Source organism: Gadus chalcogrammus, chromosome 17, assembly GCF_026213295.1.
Source record: "Gadus chalcogrammus isolate NIFS_2021 chromosome 17, NIFS_Gcha_1.0, whole genome shotgun sequence".
NCBI classification, from domain to species: Eukaryota; Metazoa; Chordata; class Actinopteri; order Gadiformes; family Gadidae; genus Gadus; species Gadus chalcogrammus.
Genome location: NC_079428.1, coordinates 14,669,844 through 14,676,620, shown reverse-complemented (window position 1 = coordinate 14,676,620; position 6,777 = coordinate 14,669,844). Strand labels below are relative to the sequence as shown.

Below are 6,777 nucleotides of genomic sequence, written 5' to 3'. Positions count from 1 at the left end.
CACCAGGAGAGGAGAGTTAAAGGCTTTACCTGACTGCTGCTCCCGCAGTTCATTTTCAAGTTCCTTCCTCTTCCTTTTTTCATTCCCCGAGGGATAGCTCCGCTTCATCTTTCTACACTGATGATGCAATGATGCGCATGGGTAGCTATCTGACGTCCGCGTCGGACAGTTACGTTGTCAAGTTTTTTTTTTTTTCTTTCACGGGGCCTTTATTATAAATAATAAATTTGCGGGGCCCTACGCAACGTGCGTAGTGTGCGTATTGAAAGAACCGGTACTGTCCAGGACTGTAACGCAAGTATTGTACACTTCCTTGTTATACGTCGGACTCTCGTTTCTGGTATTTCCACAACGAGACTCGTAGTGGGGGTTATCTCAGCCATGGTTGAGAATTAATTGGGGGAAAAGAACTTTGGCTTTGACTCCCTGAAGTAGGCATGAACCACGACATGGAGGAGAAAGGGATTGTTGACCGCGGTCGTCTCCCGCCGGAGCCTCGCTGCCGATGGACCACCGCCTCGGCTTGAGGAGGCGGTAATTAGCGCTAACCGCTGCCGAGGCGGCGGGAAGCAGGGCTCAAGCGGGATACATTCGCGGCCAACAATCCCTTTCTCCTCCATGTCGTGGTTCATGTACTTCAGGGAGTCAAAGCCAAAGTTCCTTTCCCCCAATTCATTCTCAACCATGGCTGAGATAACCCCCACTACGAGTCTCGTTGTAGAAATACCAGAGACGAGAGTCCGACGTGTTATGCGCCATCACACCAACAGCAGAACGGTTATCCAAATAACAAGGAAGTGTACAACACTTGCGTTACAGTCCTGGAGCTCTATATCTAAATAATATCATATAATACATAGATATCTATATCAAATAATACATATTTTCACGGCCAAAAGCTGTGTGCACGTCCAGACGATATAATGAATCACAAAGGACTTCGTCGGGTTCTCCGTCGTCTCTTGTTCTTCCACTTCCACATCAATCTGAAGTAGACGCGGTCGTTTGAGATCCATAATAGTCGTCTGGAGGCTCACACAGCTTTTGGCCGTGATAATATATATGATATATTATATGATATAGATATCTATGCATAATATGGATTTCTAAGAGCCATTGCGATACATCCACTGTAAGCAGAGCGCATGGTACCGTGGCTACAAGCTGCTCAGGCCCAGGTGATAATATATATTATATATTATATGATATAGATATCTATGCATAATATGGGTTTCTACGAGCCATTGCGATACATCCACCGTAAACAGAGCGCATGGTACTGTGGCTACAAGCTGCTCAGGGCCACACCCCCACCCCCCTCCTTGACCTGCCTTGACACGCCCACCGAAACAGCGCGTTTGGGGGAAGCTCAATGTGCGACTGGTTCGGAGTGGCTGTAACTCTGCACCACGGCTGAATTTCGGGGACGTCTTTGAATACTGTGTTTGTGGCCCACTAATACCTATATTAAAGCATCCATAAAATAGCATTGCATGGGATCTTTAAGGAGAAATGCAGCGATGCTACTGCTGCTGATCTGCGTGCTCAGGCTATGGCCCTATGAGAGGGCAATGACATATCAGTACCAGAGCCATCCTCTTTCCAGAAGCGGAAGGCATAACGAATGGAAGCAGTGGGGCAGGTAGTGAGGTTAGTCATTCCTCAAGGTTATAAGACCTAATACAAAAAATATTCTTTCCTTGTTTAGATAGAATGATTTAAGAAATTGATAAAAGGTTTTCTGATATTGAGAATTGCTGGAAGGAATTATGGCGTGCTGTCCAACATCTTAAAAAAATCCTTTCTGAGCCAGATTTGACAGCACTGGCACTTCACTATCGCATGGACCTTAAGTCAGAAGAGGTGGTGATAGCCAGAGGCGCAGAACAGAGGGTGGTGGTGATGTAGGGAACATGCTTGCAGTATATAACCTGCTAGATGCAGACATGTTCCCCTCTCTCAAGGCAAATGTTCAGGCTGCAATAACCATACCAGTCAGCAGCTGCAGTTGCGAAAGGTCCTTCAGTGCTTTAAGACGTCTCCATACCTGGCTCAGAAGGACCATGGAGCAAAAGAGACTCCATCACCTACCAGTGATGTCTGTTGAGAGTGATGTTCTGGAGAAAATAGATCCTGAACGAGTGATTGATAGATTTGCCTCCTTGACAGTGAGGCGACATAGTTTAGTGCTCCCAAAGTAGTGGTCTGTCTCCAATAGTATTAGTCAGGTTGTACTTGTTGATTTTTTTGTTCAATTTTTGCATGTTGATACAATATTCCAATATTAATTCAACGAAAGATCGAAATTAGAAATTTGCCTTTTACTTTGTCTTCACATTTTTTGTATCCATTTTCCATACATACCATGTATAGTGTACTTTGAAAACCAATGTGTTTCATTAACTGTGTAAATACAAAGAAAATTGGAAAATATGGTCATTTCTGAGATTCTGTTGACCAATCAACGGACAGCGTTTTAGCTCTTTTTAGAATGAAATTGAATATACCTCAAATTTGTAATTACAGTATTACCCTCCCTTCATCCAAACAGTATTTTTTTCTTTCATCACTTTAGTGGTTCGGAACTTACATTATTTAGCTCACACTGCCATACATTGGCTTAGACATGCAACAGCATAATAGCTAAGAAAATAATGGTCACAGAATCTTGGACAGGACAAAAGAAAAATCATGGGTAATATAATACTACATTACAACAGTGTTGTCTATAGCTCTATAACTATGGAGTCAGTTTCCTGCCATAATTCAAACCTGAAACAAAAAGTTTCAAAGGCTTGTAAGTCTGGGTTTGAAAACTCAACACCTTGTAAAAAAGGTTTTGCAACAGTCCATCTTAAACATTTGTCTACATATCTTAATGGTCACATTTGGGTCAAAGTTTTAATTTGAAATGTTCATTCCTTTCATGCCTACCTGTCATCTTGAAGGGTGGTATAATCAGCATTGCCCCACGATCAGCTAGTGGCTTCTAGATGGTGAAACCCTTGTCTGCCATGCAGCCATCTCCTGGCTCCAGTAAATCCAGCAGTCCACTTCGTTCAGTCAGCTCTGGGTCGGAGATGGAGCCGGTGAAGAGACTTGACTCAAAAGTCACAGCACTACAAGGGGCAATCCCAATCAAGGCCTTAAAGGTTGTTGTGTTCTTGTAAGATGATGTTCGGGTAATCATCTGCACCTCGGTGCAGTCGATGATTACCCGAACATCATCATCTGGACTGTACTGCACAAATTTGCTTGGCATGGTGGACTTGCTGTTTACTTATCCAGATGGGGAGGGAGCCAAGGAGCAGGTAACAGTAGTTGGCCCACGGTATAACAACATGGGAGACAGTGGACACACTGACCTGAAACATGTCAGCCAGCACCTTCTCTTGCAGGCCTGCAGCAACCCGGCAGCAGAAGAGAAAAAACTCAACCAGTTGCAGTCTACACGTTGGATTGGGAGAAATGGGTTCAAATGTTTGTTTCTTTTTCTGAGCTTTTGACCAATAAACCAACATGGAGGCAGATGGTTGAATAACCTCCCAGAAGTCACAAAAAACATCTCTTGATGTGAATCTGGTGTAAAAAAGGATGTCCTTGTCTGAGACACAAAATCTGTGAAAAGGCACTTGAAGTCTTGAACCACTTTCAGCTGTGACAGCTCTCATCAGCTCCTTAACTGTTTCTTCCAATTGCTGTATGCGTACAGCAGCAGCATCCAGTGCACCTGTATGAGATGAGGAAAAAAATTAAAACATCTAACCCAGATTTTGGCTGTGACTTGCATATTGGAAGCAGTTTGGACCTCTAAAGAAATTGCTTTTTGTAGCTCAATTTTGCTTTTAAAATTTGCTTTTTATAGTTCAATATTCACCTTTACAGATATCGAATGCAACATTTGTACTTGTGATGAAGCTTTTCACATTGTGGTTTGGTCAAATGCTGGGACATCAATAAGACTAAACATTTTGTGCCCGAGTTCTGAAAAGTTGACCTACCTCCTCGGTATAACCTACTAAGAGCCCATTCTGTGATTAAACCATAGGTAGCACATCCTGTCAGGTAGGTGGTTTAAGAATAGTATGGGGTAATAGTAGGCCAATATTTCAGAACACTAACAAACACTGACAAACCTGGTTTAGAAGCAGAACCGAAATCATGTTCTGTCATCACCACCGAAGCTGCGATCTCCTCCATCGGCTCTTATTCACACGGCAGCGGTTGCTCATGAGGAAGGGCTGGGTGAACGTCATGGCCTAAGCGAGTTGATGCTCTTTTATAAACAGACCCACTTCTTGGCACTCCCAGTTGTTCCACTGGAAACAGGAGGGTACAGACCCGATTTTCAGTCGCTTGGTGTGACCCCGGTTGGTTGCTAGCTGTAGCGTTAGTGTAGTCTGATTCACTAAAGTGCCGGCTACAAACAAACGTGCTACCTTGTTTCATTTTAAAGTTTGGCCCTTCATCCCGGCGAACCGCTTGAATCCACTTCTTCCATAGACTCAATTCAGTCTGGAATCCATGAAAACTTAAGTAGGGTTGGTGTTGTTTGTTAGATGTACAAAGTGGAACAGAGCAGTGACATCTAGCCTTTGTTTCAGCCATTGTTGAAGTGCGCCGGAAGTGTTCATGCACAACGAAGACAAATCCCGCCAACGGAACCCGGAAGCGTGATAATCCCCTGACGCACAGCCCGGTGAACGGCACATGTGATTGGAATGTATGTCAGCCGAGAGCAACCAATAGGTTTAGAGCTAAATGGTCCCGCCCCCAGGAACGTTTTTTTTTTTTTCAGATTCGACTGTCAGGAGTTTCAAAACGAGTGGGGTCAGAACACTGCCAATATTCACGTGACTCAAAGCTTGCGCCTGTGTGGTCAAATCTCTGAAAAGTCACTTCTGAAAAAATACGTTGCAATGTCGTAAATGTACACCTTTACAAGTTTTTAAAACTAAATATTCAACCTTTCAAAACTTATTTCTCAATGTATGAACACCTGTTTGCAGAATCCCATTTACAAGGTTTCAAAACCGGGCAACAATGAAATACACTGTTAGAACAGTGCCAGATTTGAAACTCTGCAAATGCGCTGGTGAAATTGTTTGAACTTTGAAAATGTTTTGGCGAAAATGATGAAGATAAAATAGAACACAAAATCATGTTTACAGATGTTTGAATTTTAGTTTTATTTTTTTTTCAGGTTATAATCTCTTTTTTCAGGTTTGAATTATGGCAGGAAAAACATACTCCATATATAACTGTCTATAGTTCAAACACCCCTGTGGCTTCCTTGGGGCTGAGCCCACCCAAAAGTAAGAACCTAGTATCGCCCCTGCGCTGCGGCAAAGAGGCTCGTACCCTCGTCGTGTTGATAGATGAGTTGGCATCGCGTCCGCTTTGATTGATTTAGTCTAGCTGAATACAATTCAGAACACTGTGTTACCCTACACAAATAGGCTACATAAAGCTATACAGTTCTGCGATCTACATCTACACGTAATCCAATTTCATAGATAAATATAAACATAAAATACAGTATCCGCCAGAAAGAGGTCACATCCTGACACCTAGCGGTATATTTTTGATCGTTGAATGCCGTTACATTTAAAAGTGTGATGTTTAAAAAGCTACCGCTAGGTGTCAGGTGGCGACCCTTCTTTACAAGTCAACCTAACATTACTTCGTCATGACTCCGCCGTGCTGTCTGATCGGTTAAAAAATAATCACATCAATGCGCCTGCTTGCTGCTGCTCCTCGTGTCCTTTTTTGTTGTTTAACATAAAGTTTACCGCCACATAATGGCCTGGAAAGCTTATGTGATTGTTTAAATTGTTTGGGCGTTTTCTTACAGAAATATTTAACATAAACACCGTTGTTTAGGGCAGGATTCTTTGTATAAAAAAAATATTTTCAGAAACATATATTTACGTGTGGAAGAGATCTGAACTAAAGAAGTGTTTATGAATGAAAGGATTGGGCTGTTAAAAAGGAAAAGATTGGGTCGTCCCTGGGTGGGCTTGAACCACCAACCTTTCGATTAACAGTCGAACGCGCTAACCAATTGCGCCACAGAGACCCGTGGTACCTCTTGCATGTGCGTTACAATAAGTTCATCTCATGTCAAGGATGGCTCTGTTTGCAAATGTTTATCTGAAATAGTCGATATTTGTATTTGGAACCTGTTTTGCGCTCCAAACGAGGCGTGTTTATTACAAATGGCACGAGATTGTATTATACCCTTGTATGATAGAATATAGAGAACTTAACCCTGCTTTTCGAAAACATGTTATATCGCAGAAAAGCAAACGGAACGATTATTTGAGATTTTTCAGTACAACTGACGTGCAAAATACTTCAATGATTATCGAGCTATGGTTATTGTCAATATATATATATCTATATATTATCGCGAACTGCACTAGCATGGCAGGATAAAGAAACCTAGATAATTTTTTTTAAAATGTTTGTCAAGAATAAACGTACACAAACATGTGAACAAATCAATGTCGAACGTGGGGCTCGAACCCGAGACCGGCTGACAGTGGGACATTTAGTGTTGATCAAAAGTAGAACAAAACTAAGAATAACTGATGCCTCAAGCATTGAACGTGTATCTAGGATTCATGCACTTTCGACGGTCAAAGTATAGGCACTCGAATAGATACATCTGCCATGTGGTGGCATTATTTCCCGCATGACCCTGCGTCAAACATTGCATACATCTTAGTTGTATGCAAGATGGTTAGTTATGCAACTGCTTTTAAACTCACTTTC

The 6,777-nt window shown here is 42.3% G+C and overlaps 1 non-coding gene across 1 annotated transcript; it reads right to left on the bottom strand.

Moving 5' to 3' along the window:
• Positions 1 to 6,005: 6,005 nt before the first annotated feature.
• Positions 6,006 to 6,079, bottom strand: trnan-guu (transfer RNA asparagine (anticodon GUU)). The gene has a single exon. It is a non-coding gene; the product is annotated as a tRNA-Asn (tRNA).
• Positions 6,080 to 6,777: the final 698 nt, after the last annotated feature.